Genomic DNA, 17,495 nt, shown 5'->3' on the forward strand with positions numbered 1-17,495 from the left:
AAATGTATAACAAAGATCAATAAACCTTATAGTAGTTCCATTCTAAACGTTCATGAAATCAGACTCTACCATAAATCACTATTACTGCCTATTTCCACTAAAAACGTGTATGTGCTCCTGATAAAACAAATATATATATGGCCTACCATGTTGTGACAATCCACAAAATACCTAGTGTAAAACTGGTTGTATCAATTGTAAAAAACAGTCTTTTATTGGGCTATACCATTACCCATTAGCTATTATTAAGTTATAATGGAGTTTAATGAAAAATAGTAATTTCATGATCTTTCCCATTCAGCATTATACATCACACACAAAATATTTAATGATCATCTTGTTATAAGTACATACCAATAAATAAGTTGGGGATTCCATCTACCATAAAATACTAGAATTGGACTTAGAACTCTGCTGAAAAACATTCTTCTCACTTGGACTATACCATCTTTCAAAAAAAGAAGTTATGTACCTACCATAACGTTCCATGTTAGTTGTCTTCATCTCGCCTTCCTTCTTGCTGGTTGGTTGGCTCCGACTCGGCCATCTTCAATAGCTTGAGAGCTGTTTACTGGCTCAAGGCTACCCCTTATCCCATAATGCCTAGCAATAGCTACCCAGATCACGTTTGAAATAGCTAACTCCAGACATAACAACATAATAAATCAGTCAAGAATCAGTTGACTATACCTGCCATATCCTCTTAAGTCAAAAAAGGAAACAAGAGAACACCCAGCCAGTGAAACAGAAAAAAACTCCTCTCGATCCACTAGAACAGGGGGATGGAGGGTGGGATGCAAGAAGGAAGGCTAGATGAAGGCAACTAACATGGAACGTTATGGTAGGTACATAACTTCCTTATGTTAAGTTGTCTATCTCGCCTTCGTTCTTGCTGGTTGGGACAGCGTCCCTAGCACCTAAAAACCTGCGTGGCTCAGTGGAATAGACTCTTCAGAACAGTGGAACCAAAACTGGCTCTGCTCCTGGAGACCATATCCAACTTGTAATAAGAAATAAAGGTATGAGGGTTTGCCCATGTGGCAGCTGCACAGATGGAATCCATGGGCAACCTAGACTGGAAGGCTACAGAGGTGGCCAAGGCCCTAGTAGAATGACCTTTCGGTTTAATAGGTAATTGTTTGTTCCTTAACTGATAAATGAAAGAAATAGTGTGTGACAACCATCTGGACAAGGTTACCTTGGAAACTGGGAGATCTTGTTTGCCCAAGGCGTAAGAGAGGAATAGTTGGGCCGATTCCCTTACTTTTTTAGTTCTGTGCAGGTAAAAACACAATTGCCTATGAACGTCCAATTGGTGTAGTTTGTATTCTGCCTTGTTGGTATGATTAGGGAAAAACACAGGAAGATCTATAGATTGGTTTAAATTACTTTCTGAGCAGACTTTAGGGAGAAATGAGGGATTAGTCCTCAGAGCAACCCTGTCCTTATGAAAAACCAAGTATGGAGGACGAACACATAGCGCATGAAGTTCTTAGTCACGTCTGGCTGAAGTAATAGCTACCAGAAAGAGAGTCTTCCAAGATAGGAACTTGATAGAGCAGGATGCTGCTGGTTCAAAAGGGGGCAGAATTAAGTAGGTTAGGACTAAATTAAGGTCCCAAGGAGGAGGGGGATCTCTCACTGGAGGCCTAAGAAGAGATGCCCCTCTCAAAAAAGCTTTACATAGCTTATGAGACATAATGTCAGAATTCGAAAAACCAACATGAAAGTTAGAAATGGCCGCCATCTGTACCCTGATCGTAGAAGCAGTGGACCCAGAATGACACAGTTGAGCTAGGAATTCCAAGATTTCGTGGACTGGGGCTGAAAAGGGATCCACATTCCTAGTCTTTGCCGGGTCTATATTATATCCTCGAACACTTAAAAAAGTGAACGCTGATTGATCTAACTTATTTTTGCGAAACTGCAAAATATCGAAGCAGCAGAAACTCAAATTTTTTCGAGGGAAAGAATTTGGTTGTCCGTTTCTGTTGCTTCGGTATTTTCAGTGTTATGGTGGAAAGTTACTGGTCGGATTCAGGTAAGTGTGCGATTGTGTGGATGTGAGTGTTAGCGTGATTTAGGTGAGTCAAGGTTAGGGCTTGGGTTAGGTGTGTGTGCGACTGAGTGGACATGAGGGTTACAGCGGATTTAAGTGAGTTAGGGTTAGGGAGCGGGTGAGGTGAGTGTGCGATAGTGACGGACCTTAGGGTTAGGGTTTGGGTTAAGGTAAGTGGGTAGTTAGTGGTGTGTGCATAGTTTAGTGTAGGGTTAGGTATCAGATTTTAGGTGTATGTCTGTGGATTTCTGTTTGTTTGGTGTGCTTGTGTTGTGTGTATGTGTTTTGGATCAGCGATATTTTTCCCTGGGAAAAAAATCGCTGATCTGACAGTCCGAGATTGTAAGCTTTCGCTTAAATTAGGTCGATCAATCAGCGTTTGCTTTTTTAAGCATTCAATGATATAATATAGACCCTCTCTGCCCAACAAGAAAAATGTTTCCATTTGCTAGCATAAGTTTTCCTAGTTGTAGACTTATGAGAGGACACGATAATGTCACGGACTGCTGGGGAAATGCTGGGGAGCCTGGCTAAGGTTGGAAGTGGAGCAACGAAGCTGTTAGCTGGAGAGTTTTGAGGGATTGATGCAACTCGCCTGACTGATGAACCAGGAGGTCTGGAATTGGGTCCAGAGTCCAGGGTTGATCGAGAAGGTAATGGTGCAGGAACAGGAACCATATCTGTTGAGGCCAGTAGAGAGCAATGAGGATCATTTTGCAACCCAATGATATTGCTTTCTGTATAAGTTTGGGTATCAGAGGGAATGGAGGGAAGGCATAAAGAAGTCCCTGGGGCCAATCATGGACTACAGCATCTCTGGGTGTGTGACCCGGAAGCGGAAGAAGGGAAAAGTAGTTGCTGCATTTGCTGTTGAAGGGGGTGGCAAAGAGATCGCAGCAAGGCTATCCCCATTTGCGAAAACAAGATTTGCAACTTCCTGATTCAGAGACCACTCATGAGGCATTAGAATAGCTCTGCTGAGCCTGTCCGCTATGATGTTGGATCTCCCAGGGATGTGCGTTGCAATCAGAAAACGTTGGAAGGAAATCGCCCACTGCCAAAGTCTGAGTGCTTCTCGACACAGGGGGTAGGACCTGGTTCTGCCCTGCTTGTTGATGTACCACACCACTGACATGTTGTCCGTTTGAATAGCAATGGTCCCAGGAGGAAGAGAGTCTTGAAGGGCTTGCAACGCCAGGAGCACGGCTCTCATTTCCAGGACATTTATGTGCAGATGGTACTCGTGAGGTTGCCACGTGCCTTGGATTGTCCTGTCCAGATAATGCCCCCCCACACCCTATCAGGGAGGCATCTGTCATCACTGTGGCTACCGAGGGGGTTGTATGAAAGGTCTGCCCTGAGTAACTAGTGGGGAGACCATCCACCAAGAAAGATGCCTTTTGCATGCATCCGTGATCATGATCTTGTACGTCATGGGTAGCTCTTGGAAAGACCACTGCGTAAACAGAAGCCACTGAAGAATCCTCATATGAAAGTGCACCAGTGGGATTAGAAGAATGGCTGCTGCCATGGAACCCAGAGTTTGAAGGACATACCTGACTTGGATCCTTTTGCTCTGCATCAGAACCTATACCTGCTGATGAATTGTGGACACCCTTTCTGGTGGTAGCCTTGCAAACACATCCCTTGTGTCTAAGTCTGCTCCTATGTAAGTGATAGATTGACAGGGCAACAAGGCAGATTTTTCAAAATTTATTGTGATGCCGAGCTGTGAGTAGATTGTGATTGTGTAGTCCCATGCTTGTATGAGCTGATGCCTGGTGGTAGCAGTAAGGAGCCAGTCGTCTAGATACGGAGACACCTGGAATCCTTGATGCCTCAGGTGAGCCGTGACCACTGCCATACATTTGGTGAACACCCTGGGGACTTTGGTGAGACCAAAGGGCAGAGCTCTGAACTGATCATGACTGGCCCCCAGCCGGAAGTGAAGATATCTCCTGGAGCACCTGTCCATCTTTATATGGTAGTATGCGTCCTGAAGATCTATACAGCACATCCAACTGTCCTGACCCAGAAAGGGTAGAATGGACTGTAGCATGACCATCCGAAACTTCATTCTTTGCACAGACCTGTTTAGTCTGCTGAGATCCAGAATCGATCTCCAGTCCCCTGTCTTTTTTGGTACTAAAAAGAACCTTGAGTAAGTTCCGGATCCGTGCTGGTCTGCCGGGACTTCCTGGATGGCTCTTTTTTCTAGCAGTTTTGAAACTTCTATTACTGCTTGCTCCTTCAGATTGGGTGGAACATCTTGGAGGGTCTTCCTTGACTGTAAAGGGGATTGATGGAAGGGAATTTTGTAACCTCCAGATATAACGGACCATACCCATCTGTCTTGTGTTAAACTTCGCCAGGCTTTTGGGTACAGCGAAAGTCTTCCCCTGACTGCCTCCAGAGATGAGTAGCTGGGCAACCCTTCAGGGATACTGAAAGGGCTTATCAGAGAAGGATTCTCTGTTGCCCTGGTTCTGCGGATCCCATCTGCCATGAGGGCGGCGTCTATTATCATTGTTTCCCCCTCTGCCTCTGGAGGAAAAATCACTATGTGTGTCAGGCAAGGCTCCCTGAGATTTATGGAACCACATCTTCCCACTCTTCTGACCCTTGGGGTAAGGTCTAGAGGGAGTGGAAAAACAGAGTCCCACAGCAGAGAGAGGCTTGCCTTCTTGCTCACACCTAGTCAAAGTTTTTTTCACCTGTGGTCCAAAAAGAAAGGAACCATCAAAGGGAATGTTGGTGAAGGACGCTCAAAAGGGTTCCACAAAGTTACACAACCGCATCCAGGCATGCCTCCTAAGGGCCACCCTGGTACCAGCGGCTCTACTCGCCCCATCGGCTGCATAAGAAATGAGTCTCATGGAGGCGTTAACAACAGAATTAAGCGTCGCTAGCTGGGATGCTACCTTGGCTTGTGCTCCCTCAGCTGTTGGATCTTGGAGGGTATCTCCGAGCTCTTTAAGGAGATCCCTTTGAAGCTGGGTAAAATGACACAGGTAGTTCAGTGACCTCATAGAGAAGGTCGCTGAAGCGAACATTTGCTTCCCATATCTGTCCATCATCCTAGACTCCTTATTAGGGGATGGACAGACGAAGAGGTCTCCGCTAACTCTTTTCTGGTGGCTGCTGCTACCACCACCATAGCATCAACAGGGATACCTTTCGAAAGGAACTACTTATCCTGGGGTGCTGTAATAAATTTACTAGGTCTCCTCAGAGTTGGTTCCACTGTATCTGGAACTGACCAAGCCTTTTGAGCCACCACTGTCATAAGTGGGTTGAAAGGCGGAGACACCCAGGAGGTGGAAGGTCGGGAACCAAAGGCATCCAGAAATACAGACTCATCCTCAGAAGGGGCTAGGGGATTCCAGTTCTCCCTCTGCTTAAGCATTTCTAGGATGTCCGAGAAGGAAACATCTTCAGAGGGGGATCTCGGGGACCCTTCCGAATCATCTAAGTCTGTATCAGAAGTGACAGACTCGGGGGAGTCAATGTGCTTCCTCTTACAGTTTTTCTTCTGAGGGGGCTCTTCTGAGTGATCAAGAGAGGCTTCGGAAGAGGAGGAAACACCCAATGGAGTGTCCTGGAGCATCGGTTCCCTACGCTTGGGGTCTGGAGGAGGAGCAGAGGTTGGCACAGCCACTACAGGGGGTGGAGTCGGTGGGGCTGATATTGGAGCTGACTCAGGGGACAGCACACTCCGCATGACATCAAAGGCATCCCTGCCAAAATGCAGAGAAAGCTTTGGTTCCAAAGAAATAGGAATCTTTCCCCGCACCGTGGGAGATGGCTCCGATGCCGATGTAGGAGCCGAGCTCACTTGCGCCGAAGCTCCGAGAGGGAGAACGGGGTCGGACAAGGGTCCAATGCCACTCGCCCCCTTGGAGCTGACGAGGGAGCCCCGATGCCCAGATCCCTCGATGGAAGGCACCACCAAGGGAATCGGAGCTGACGTCGGAACTGAAGGAGATAGAGTTATCGGAGCCGACGGTTCCACTAGTCGAACCCCAACAAACTCCGGCTCCGAACTCACTGGAGTCGGAGGAGGAACATCGAGAGAAGTTGATGGAGCCGATACCTGTTGAGGAGGGCTGGACAACAATTTGGCTAGTGCCTGCGACTTTAGCAACCTACTGACCACTCTCTCCACATCGTGATCCGACAGCTTAGAGGATCGAGAGGAGTGAGAGGATCGATGACTAAGCTCGCTCTGAAGTAAAGGAGACCGAGGAGCCGAATGCACCGATTCTAGTGAAGGGGACCTCAGCCTCTTGTGGCTCCGCGATGGCTCTGAAGCCTCTGATGGAGCCGATGGGGAGACTGTCTTGTCGGTGCCAACCGGAACCAACATGGAAGGTAAATCCTGAACTGAAGACAGCTCTGAACTTGGAGCCGACGGCTTAGTGGATTTAGGGGATTTCACAGGCTGTGAGTTCTTGGCCGGTGAATCCTGGGTATGGCAAACAGAACAAGAGTTCTGCAGGTGCACAGCACCTAAACAATAGATGCAAGAAGTGTGCCCATCTGTCAAAGACATTTTCTGACAGCATGAGTCACACTTCTTGAACCCAGAAACCTTGGATTCCTTTGACATCCTTGAAAGTAGAAGGAAAAACAATTATAACAATAACAACCAGAAGCAATATACAGTCTACAAAAAAACACAAAACTATAAAGACTATAGCTAAAGTTTTTTTTTTTTTTTTTTAAGATAATAGAAAAGCCTCTAACTTAAATGGCTAGCCTATAAGAGAAAGGCAGAAGGAAAGCCTCTAACTTAAACGGCTAACCTGACAAGAAGAAGTGGGGGTGGGGGGGTGGGGGAGAACTCTCTAAGTTAAAGGAGTTCTACAAGAAAAAGGAGGGATACTACAAGTTAAACAACTATCTATCACAAAACAAGACTATTGTTAATAATAAAATACTACAAGGGTTGAATTCTAGTTAAGAAAGTTATACAAAAAACTTTATACGATCCTGAGCCAGAAAAACAACACCTCGCAGCTGAAGTGGCAAACGAGATCTGGGCAGGTATCGCTAGGCATTATGGGACAAGGGGTAGCCTCGAGCCAGTAAACAGCTCTCGAGCTATTGAAGATGGCAGAGTCGGAGCTGAGGATCGGCTCCGAACCCAACCAACCAGCAAGAACGAAGGCGAGATAGACAACTTAACATCATCTCTTCTAACTTAACTTAAGCAATTTAGACTGAAGTTTCCGAAAGTACTTAATTTGCCAGTCCAATGCTACACTTTATTCATTAGGTGTTTTTTTTTAAATTGTAATAAATTAAACATCTTATAAGTCTTATAAATAAATATTTTATGTCAATAAGTGTAATGTTCCTAGGGGATTTCTGATATATGGTATGATCCCATGGCTAAACATATCCTTGTTGTACATTCATTCTTTTTTACAAGATTGTATGTCAAAAGGATGCCTTACGATTGACTTCAATTTATACTCATTCAAAGAATGTACTAAAATCCCATCAACTATTTATAATCCAACTGTGGTATAAAATTGTAGTAAACTCATGTACCTTATGTTTGATTAAAAAAACAATAAATATCATAAAGCCTTTTTGTACATCTATTTAATATAATTTGTTTTTCAAATTAATAAATGTAATACATTGTGTACTGTTCTAATAAGTGATGTGATTTCATACCTGTCAAAATGGCCAACTACTATAACATAAATTCTTTCATACTAATCATGGTGTAGCTGCAAAGTATTACATATATGATCAACTTAGACGTCTTCACAGTCAGACAATTTCATAATGTCCAATCTGGTGCTTAGGAATGTAGAACAACATTGAAGCTGGTACATAATAAACTTTACCAACATAAAGCAAGATTTCATAAATCTCTCAAGCAAACTCGCATTTATGTATATTTTCTTTCATTTTTTAAGCCTGTTAAAATGACACAATAATATCAAAATGATATACTGATTAAAATACTGTTTAACTGAAGGCATAGTTCCTACCCTTATCCTTATGGCACTAACTTTTAAAAAATTTATAGCGTTACATGTATTACTTGTGAAAGCACTTACCAAATAAAAATAATATTTTAATCTGGCCATGTGTCGGCTCGTTAGCATTTACTTTTGTACTGCAACAGTATTTTTGTTTTATTTAACTAATGAGCTGTTAATTCGAGTAGCTGGTGTAACTTTTTGGATTTTAATTTAATACATGCTTGCACTTTTATCACTAGGCACTCAATAACTTCTTCAGAACAAACATACATATACAAACAAGCTCTTTAAAGAACACAAGTAAATATCACATAGTTCACAAAGCAAACAATAAAAACATTTCACTTGATCTTACTTGCTTTCAATTAAAACAAAAACAAGTTTTATGGAAATGCTGTCACAATTACTAGGAAACACAATGACATTAAGATGTAATTGCCATTTTGCTTCAAGGCACTCTAAGTTTCCTAGGCACTCCCTCATATTAATAGAGACAGAGTCAATACCAAAAATGACGAATTCTTAAAATTAACAGATGCAATTGAATGTCTACAAAGTACACTCTGAGATTTATATTTAGCAGGAGTAATGTGTTCAGAAATTCTCTTTCCAAAATGTTCGATGGTCTTTCCTACATAGAAAGTATAACAGGTTTGACAAGTTGCAATGTAAACAATAACAGCAGAATCACAAGAGTACATGTTAGAGAGAAATACACTTGTCCAGTTCCTTAGTAAACAAAAAAAGTACCACTCTCAATAAACCAACACTGAAAAACACAGGAATATGTGCCTGATGGTTTCTGAGAAACCAAGGTAAAAAAAAAAGTTATATCCACCATAACATCCATTTGTGTTGTCGATTTTCATTTATCCTTACATGTGTGTTTGATTCTGAGCACCGGAACCATCTCAGACATTACTACAGCTTTCAAGGACCAAAAAAATCTCAAGCCCAAGTCCTACCCAGAATGCTCCTCTCCAAAATACTTCAGATCGAGTTTGCAATAGAAAAGGACATAAATATAATCCTCATAACACCTTTATACAGACCAAGATCTAGTGTCATAAATGAAAAATTCATAGTTAGGACCAAAATTTGTTCCCCAAAAAGAGCTTGAATGGAAGGGGGATGGAGGGTGCAGAGTCAAGGATAAATGAAGATTGACAACACAAATGGAAGGTTGTGGTGAGTATATAATTTCTTTATCTGATGTTTCAATCTTCAATTAATCCTTGACATATGGGACAAACTCCACAGCTACCTTAGACCTTGGGTGGACTCCCGGAAGAATATTCCTGAGCACCATAGAACCAAATGATGCTCTTCCCCTAGAAACCAAATCTAATTTGCAATAAGTAATAAAGGTATGTGGAGTAGCCCATGTTGTTGCTGCACAAATTTCATTCATGGATGCTTTAGAATGAAAAACTGCTGAAGCAGATATGGGTCTAGTACAGTGTGCCCTGACAAGCCCAGGTAATTCAACTTTTCTCTTGTTGTAAATGAAGACTATACAATATTTCAGCCATCCAGATAAGGTAACCTTGAATACTGGCTTACCCATTCTGGCACTTGAAAAGGAAACAAACAGTCCAATTTTTTATGTTTTTTATTCATATGTTGGTACTAGGCTATCGGCCCTTGGGCCTATACAAGCCTAGCCATGATAATTCCCTGGATATTTCTTCCAACAATATTTACTTCCCTGGACCCCTGTCTAGCAGGGAGACTGATGTGATCCCTGGGGTGAATTTCCTATCTCCCATCCAATCGTCAAGGTTCCTTTTGAAAAGGGCCAAGGAGGCGCTCTGCTTGACATGTATGGGCAGTCTATTCTAGAGTGTGGGGAGTCTCTGGGTCAGGAACCTATCCCTTCTATGAAGATAGAAGCATAATTGTCTATGCACATCCAATAAATGCATGCAGTATTCAACTTTGTTTGAGAAACTGGGAAAGAATACTGATCGATATTTGTTTCTGACACCACTGAGACCATGCCTTGTGAAATATCAAATAAGATGGTTTGCAAGATAAGGCTTGTATTTCCAAAATGCTTCTGGCAGAAGTAATCGTGACCAGAAAGACAGTTTTCCAAGATAAGAATTTTAGGTTGCAGTTGGCAGCAGGCTCAAAGGGAGAATGGACTATAGTATGTGACACAAAATTTAGATCCCAAGGTGCAAATGGATCCTTATACGGAGGCCTTAACATCAAGTTGCCTTTGAAGAATGTTTTCCAAAGTTTATGAGAAATTAATAAGTATGTTTTAAACCCATTATGAAAATTTGAAACAGCCACTAGCTGAACCCTGATAGCACAGGAAGAGACCCCCTGCTTCAAAGAGCAAAGCTAAGAATTTGAAGACTTTGTTGATAGGGGCAGAGAAGGGTTCAATGCCATTATCACGGACACAGTAGGAAAATCTTTTCCATTTACTATTGTAAAGTTTTCTGGTGGAAGGTTTATGGGAGCCCAACAGAATCTTATGAACTGGAGAAGAAAGATTATTACTCCTGGCAATCAATGGAAGTGGAGAAGCGAAGCCATGAGCTTTAGGTTTTGAAGGTTTGAGTGAACTGATCCCTCTGGATGGAATAGGAGATCTGGATCTGCATCCAGAGTCCACAGTCACTGAATCAGATAAAGCAAAAGGAAGGGGAACCAAATCTGTCAAGGCCAGAATGGAGCAATGAGGATTACCTCGCTCTTCAACCTCTGTCAAGGCCAGAATGAAGCAATGAGGATTACCTTGCTCTTCAACCTCTGTCAAGGCCAGAATGGAGCAATGAGGATTACCTTGCTCTTTGACCTGATCGCTTTCTTTAGAAATTGAGGAATCAGTGGAAATGGGAGAAAGGCGTAGAGATGTCCACAGGGCCAACTGTGTAGGAGAGTGTCTCTCAGGGACTCCCCCCCCCCCCCAGGGGGGGACCAGGGCTAAGTAGCTGCTGCACTTGTAGTTCAAGGGCGATTCACACAGAACACAGCAAGGCTGGCCCCAGCAACAAAAAAATCTTTTCTGCCACCTTGGGATTGAGAGACCACTCGTGAGGCAGGAGAATGCATCTGCTCAGTTTGTCTGCTATCACACTGTCACTTCCTGGAATATGTGTTGCTATCAAAAATGGTTGGAAAAGATTGCCCATTGCCAAACTCTGAGAGCTTCTCGTCAAAGGGGGTAAGATTTGGTTCCATCCTGCTTACTGATGTACCAAACTACAATCATTCCCAGGGGAGAGCAGTTTGAAAGGCCTGCAATGCTAACAGCACTGCCTTCATCTCTAGGACACTGATATGCAACTTGGCCTTCAAAAGGGACCAAGTGCCTTGGACCATCTTGCCCAGATAATAAAGAGCTTTTCTCCACAAGTCTCCACTGAAACTGGGCTCTTTAAGGCCCAGTGGACTTTCCCGGTAAACAAATGCAATAAATAAATAAAATAAAATAATGGCCCCTCACCCCATCTGGGAGGTGTTCATGGTCACTATTGGCTTGCGGTTGAGATGGGAGAAAGGAACGGCCCAAGAGAATTTCGTCTGACTGAATCCACCAAGCTAGGTCTTTCTTGTAACAATTGGTAATCAAAATTTGATCTGACAATGGCCGATACAGTACAGAACACTGAGATGCTAGAAGCCACTGTAGAAGTCTCAAGTGAAATCTTGCTAGAGGGACTAATGTAATGGCAGCCGCTATCGAACTTAAGGCCAGCAAGACTAGTTGTGTGGCTACTCTCTTGTTTTTGACAATCTTTTTCACTTGGGCCTTGATCTTTTGCAATCTTAGAAAGGGAAGGAAGGCTATGCAAGTATTGATATTTAGTACTGCTCCTATGAATTCTAATGTTTGTGCTGGAGTCAGTTGTGAGTTTTTAATTTATGGTAATGCCCAGGTTTGTGCAGGTCTGAAGAATGTAGTCTCTTGCTTGCTCTAATAGATGCCTGGTGGGAGCGGTAGTGAGCCAGTTGTCTAAGTACGGAAACACCCACAATCCTTGCAGTCTCATGTGAGCTGCTACTACTGCCATGCATTTGGTGAACACCCTGGGGGCTGTGGTGAGACTGAAGGGCAGAGGTCTGAACTGATAATGACTGGCTCTCAGCCAGAAGCAGAGAAATCTCATGCAACTTTTGTCCATTTCTATGTGGTAATACACATCCTGGAGATTTATTGAACACATCCAATTGTCTTTCCCTAGAAAGGAAGAAGAGACTGAACCATGCCCATCCAGAATTTTGTCTGTCGAATGGACTTGTTCAAAACACTTAGATCCAAAATTGGTCTCCAGTCTCCTGTCTTTTTTGGCACTAAAAAGAATCTTGAGTAAATTCTGAATTCTATTTGGTCTGGCAGGACCTCTTGGATGACTTTTTTTCTAGCAGTTTTTGAATTTCTAGAACTGCTAGTTCCCTCTGACTAGGTGGAACATTGGGGATTTTGTTGGAGTTGCATGGAAGAGAAAGAAAGGGTATGTTATATCCTCTGCTTATAATCCTTTGCACTGAAGCATCTGAGGTTATCTGTAGCCAGGCGTGTTGGTGCAAGGATAATCTCCCTCCCCCTGACTGCTTCCAGAGGAAAGCAATTGGGCCTCCTTTCAGGAGCACTGGTAGGATTTTCCATGGAAGGTATCCCTGAAACCCTAATTTTGCAGACCACATCTTCCGTGTGGACAGTATCTTCCATTAAAGTTCTCCCCTCTGCCCCAAGGGAGCCAGAGCCATGTGTGACCTAGAAGGGCCCTTGGGCCTTTTTGAAACACATTTTCCCACTCTTCTGGTTCCTGGAACAGGACTGTCAAGGGGTAAAAAAATGTATGCCCACTGCAGAAAGAGTCTTTCCATTCTTTTCACACCTGGACAAGGTGTCTCGAACCTTAGGGCCAAAAAGGGATGATCTGTGAAAGGGAGCATTGATGAATGAAGACTTGAATGGCTCTGCAAATTTGCACAAACACATCCAGGCATGTCTACTTATGGCTATGTCCGATCCCGCTGCTCTAGTCGTCCCTTCGGCTGCATGTGCAATACACCTCATGGACGAATTTAAAATGGACTCTAGGGTGGCCAAATGAGAAGTGACCTTACCTTAGACTTCGTCAGATATGGTTCCTGCCAGGGTATCTGATAACTCCTTAATCAGATCCCTTTTATTTCTGGTGAAATGTGCCATAAAGTTCAAAGACCATAAAGCAAAGGTCGATGAAGTGTAAATCCACTTACCAAACCTATCCATTGCCAGGGACTCTCTACTAGGAGGATGGAGAGTGAAACTTTCATCTTCCAGTTCCTTCTTTGTAGCCACCACTACCACCAAGGCATCTACCACCAATCCCCATGCCCAAAACTGATGATCTTTAGCACAAGTTAGAATTTTGTCTGGTCTTTTGGGGATGGGTTCTATAGTGTCAGGAGCCTTCCACACCCACTGTGAGATCAACTTCATGAACTCGTCAGAGACAGATGGTCGGGCATAATGCAGCTGAGGTTATCCAAGTGCAACTAACTCTGGGCAAAACTGCAATCCAAATTGTAGCCTGCTACAGATCACCCACCATGCCCCAGGATTCCCACACCTCTTTTCTTGATGTACTGGAAAATATTAGGGTTCAACCAAACATCCTAATAATGGGTGATTTCAACTACCCCACCATTAACTGGGAAATCTACTCATGTACCAACTCCTTCACTCAACACTTTCTGGAATTCATAAACTCCAATGCCCTGGATCAACTTATCCACACCCCCATCAGGGGCAACAATATCCTATAGATCTAGTCATTACCAACCTGAGTGACCGGTGTTCCACACCTGAAGTCAATGCCTCATTGGTCCGATCCAACCATAAGCTAATTACCCTAGATATCCACATCCTGCCCCCACCCCTCATTAAGGAAACCATGGTAAAAAATTTCTCCAAAGCCAACTTCATGCTTCTTAAGACAGAAGTGGTGAACGTCATGACAACCATGCAGATGGACAATATAATTACGACTACTGAATCCTACACAGTTGCACTTTATAAGCACTTACATGAGTGCATGGATCGTGCTATCCCAAACAGATGCTATCCTCCAAAAACAGGAAGCCAATCTGGTGGTCCCCTGCCATAAACAAGCTGTACAACAGAAGGAAGAAACTGTTGCAAAAGACAGTAAAATCCCATGAGTGGAGGAGCTCCCTGGTCAGCCTCAGTAAGAAGCTGCGATCCCTGATAAAATCCTCCAAAGCTAGTTACGAAAACAAAATCGCCACTGATTCTAAAGACAACCACAAAGCATTCTATAGCTATGTCAAGAATCTCAATGGCAGCACTCAGATGTGCTTTGAGTTACAGCACAATGGCACTAAATATACAGACCCAAATGATATTGCCAACATCCTGGCAGATAGGTTCAGTGCTAACTTTACCCCCCTCTCACCCCCTAAAGAGCCCATCTCTATAATGGAAGAATGCAAAGTTCCTGTAATCATGGCTGTACAGGTAAAAACCACACTCTCCAAAGTCAAGAACACAGCATCCATGGGACCAGACAACATCCCAGGCTGCGTTCTACATGAACTACAGAATGAACTGGCACCCCACCTAAGTACAACGTTCAATCATAGCCTCACCTCAGGCTTTGTGCCTGCTGAATGGCGCACAGTGACGGTTATCCCACTCCACAAGGGGGAGCCACCACGGACCCCGGGAACTACCGCCCCATTAGCCTGAAGAGCCTGGTCTGCAAGGCCATGGAACGTATCATCATGGAACTTATAAACAAAGACATTGGTAATCTCCAAACTCTGGACCCCACCCAGTTCGGGTTTGTAAAAGGCAGATCATGTCTCATAAACCTGATAGACTTCTTTGAAACAGTCACCAAAGCCGTAGACAAGGGTAAGGTGGTTCACACAGCCTATCTAGATCTTGCCAAGGCTTTCGATACCATCCCCCACTCTGGAATTATAGATAAACTCACTAAACTAGGTATAAATCCCTATGTCACAAGATGGGTTGCCAACTGGCTCACTGACAGAACCCACACTGTGAAAGTAGCAGACTCTGAATCCGACTTCAGACCAGTGACAAGTGGAGTACCACAGGGTTCAGTCCTGAGTCCTCTCCTGTTTGGTATCTACTTCTCTGAAGTACAGGCTAACACAGAAGGTCTTTGGCTAATGAAGTTCGCAGATGACTGCAAACTAGGAGCCATAATCAAAACTCCTAACGATGTGGACATCCTACAAAAGGGCCTCACTGAGACAGATGCCTGGTGTCAAAGCCATGGCCTCAAGTTCAATGCCAAAAAGTGCATTGTCATCCCCTTTGGTAAAAACTCTGTACCCATGAACTACAACATAGGCGGTAGTATACTTAACACCAAAAGTGTGATAAGAGACCTTGGGACACAGGTGGACAGTAGTCTCTCCTTTGATAATCACATCGCCACAGTAGTCAGGAAATCCTTCTACGTGGCACACCTCATCACAAAAGGTTTCTCATTCAGAAAAAAAAGAGGTAATTGTTCCCCTCTACTCATCACTCATTAGACCCATTATAAAGTACAACGCCCCTTTTGGTATTTACCTCACAAGACATCCACAACAACTGGAAAGGCCGCAGAAATACCTCACAAAGAGGATTACCGGACTCAAATAGATGCCCTAAGCAGACCGTCTCAAAAAACTCCAGCTTTACTCCGTCGTATATCGCCTACTCAGAGGTGATCTCCGCCTAACATACAAAGTTATGTCAAACCCAGAGCTGTTGGACATGCTCCACTTAAAGAAATCCCAATCCCTCCAAGCTACAGGCTCTAGGGACCTAAACCTTGTCACCACAATAAACAGAACATGCCGGAGGGACAGATTCCTGCCCCAGAGACTTCCCATACTCTGGAATAAACTACCTACCTATCTATATCAAACAAAGCTCCTCATTAGCACTCTTCAAGAAAAATCTTGATGATTGGATGGGAAATAGGAAATTCACCCCGGGGATCACCTCTGTGGCTCTTCTCGACAGTGGCACAGGAAAATAATTTTCTTGGGTGGCAAAAGCCAGGGTACCTTTTTGGCTGGGCTTGTATAGGCCCCAGGGCCGATACCCTAGTACCTACCTATGAACCAAAATCTTGCAGGTACACTGGTTCCTCGAGGAGGGTTGTTGGGATGTCCAGCCACCCCTCTGCTTAAGGATTTCAAGGATGTCCCGGAAGGAAACATCTTCTGGGGGTTAACCAATGAGAATCTTCCCATTCATCATAGTCTGTGCCCTCTGTGATGGATTCCTCTGGGGAATCTAAGTGTTTCATCTTACACTTTCTCTTCTGAGGAACCTCTTCAGTGGGAGGATCTAAACAGGTGTCAGAAGACAAAAATGCCGCTTGGGAAGTAACCACCAGATTTTATTACAAAAAATATAAAATGTTTAAGCGCTTTCATTCAAATAAATATTGAACTTCATCAGAAACATATAAGGTGCCCCTTATATAACCTTTGCTTAAATATGGCACCTAAAAGGCTCTTCAATTTCTTTAAATGGTAACATAAAGATTAAAAGCTGCCAACTAAACCAAATAATGAAAATACATGTAGTAAAACTATTAATACTTAAACAATCTAAAAATGCATATCATAAACTTAATACATGAAAGAAAAATATTACATTACATGAAAATGTCATTGTTAGTGAATTCTTAAAATGACCAATAAGATACCCATAAAAATAGGAATACAAAAAAATCAAATTAACTAATACGAAATAATCTCACTTTTAAAACAGATTTTAAAGAGATCAAATCTTTAATGCCTGGGTGACTGGTGGAATTTAACAAAATCTGCCAATAAAATTCCGTTCGTTCAAGTAAGTTTTCCCAGTCCCCACCCAATGGTTTCTGCTCAACCTGCTCCAAAATGGAAAAATAAAATTTTTTGAAATCCTGGCATTACAAACTGTGCTTGTACAAAGCGTTAGTGTGGTTGGCCCTTCGAATTGGGTACAAATGCTGGTACATACGTACCCTCAAAGGGCCTACAGTCCTGCCCACATAAAAAGATGGGCAAAACACATATAGGGTAATGTACACTATGTCCTTTGAATTGCAATTGTACTGACCCTTGACTACAATAAGTTCTGGAAAACCATGAATCTCTATACTGGAGCCCTCCATCACATATCTACATTGTCTGCAGGAACCACACTTTTTCATCTTCCATTGCTTCATAAATTTATCACAATTGTTACCTTGCCATTCAAAAATACTCTTCAAGATCGTATTATTCCTGAAGACGAAACTGGGGGAGGTACCCAACCTATCCATAAGTCCTACACAAGGGAACACAGCGGATCAATGTTTAGTGATATCGGACCTTAAGCTGTCAATATCCCTGCTATATGGTAGAACCAGGGACCTAGAAAGGTCACTGGATGAAGAAGGGGAGGC

The 17,495-nt window shown here is 43.2% G+C and overlaps 1 protein-coding gene across 1 annotated transcript in view; it reads right to left on the minus strand.

The window, feature by feature from the left end:
• LOC122800365 (radial spoke head 14 homolog) overlaps window positions 1-17,495 on the minus strand; it is a 355,258-nt gene that overhangs the window by 180,875 nt on the left and 156,888 nt on the right. The window lies entirely within an intron of this gene.

The sequence above is a fragment of the Protopterus annectens genome, chromosome 4.part0, assembly GCF_019279795.1.
Source record: "Protopterus annectens isolate FY-2018-M chromosome 4.part0, PAN1.0, whole genome shotgun sequence".
NCBI lineage: Eukaryota > Metazoa > Chordata > Ceratodontiformes > Protopteridae > Protopterus > Protopterus annectens.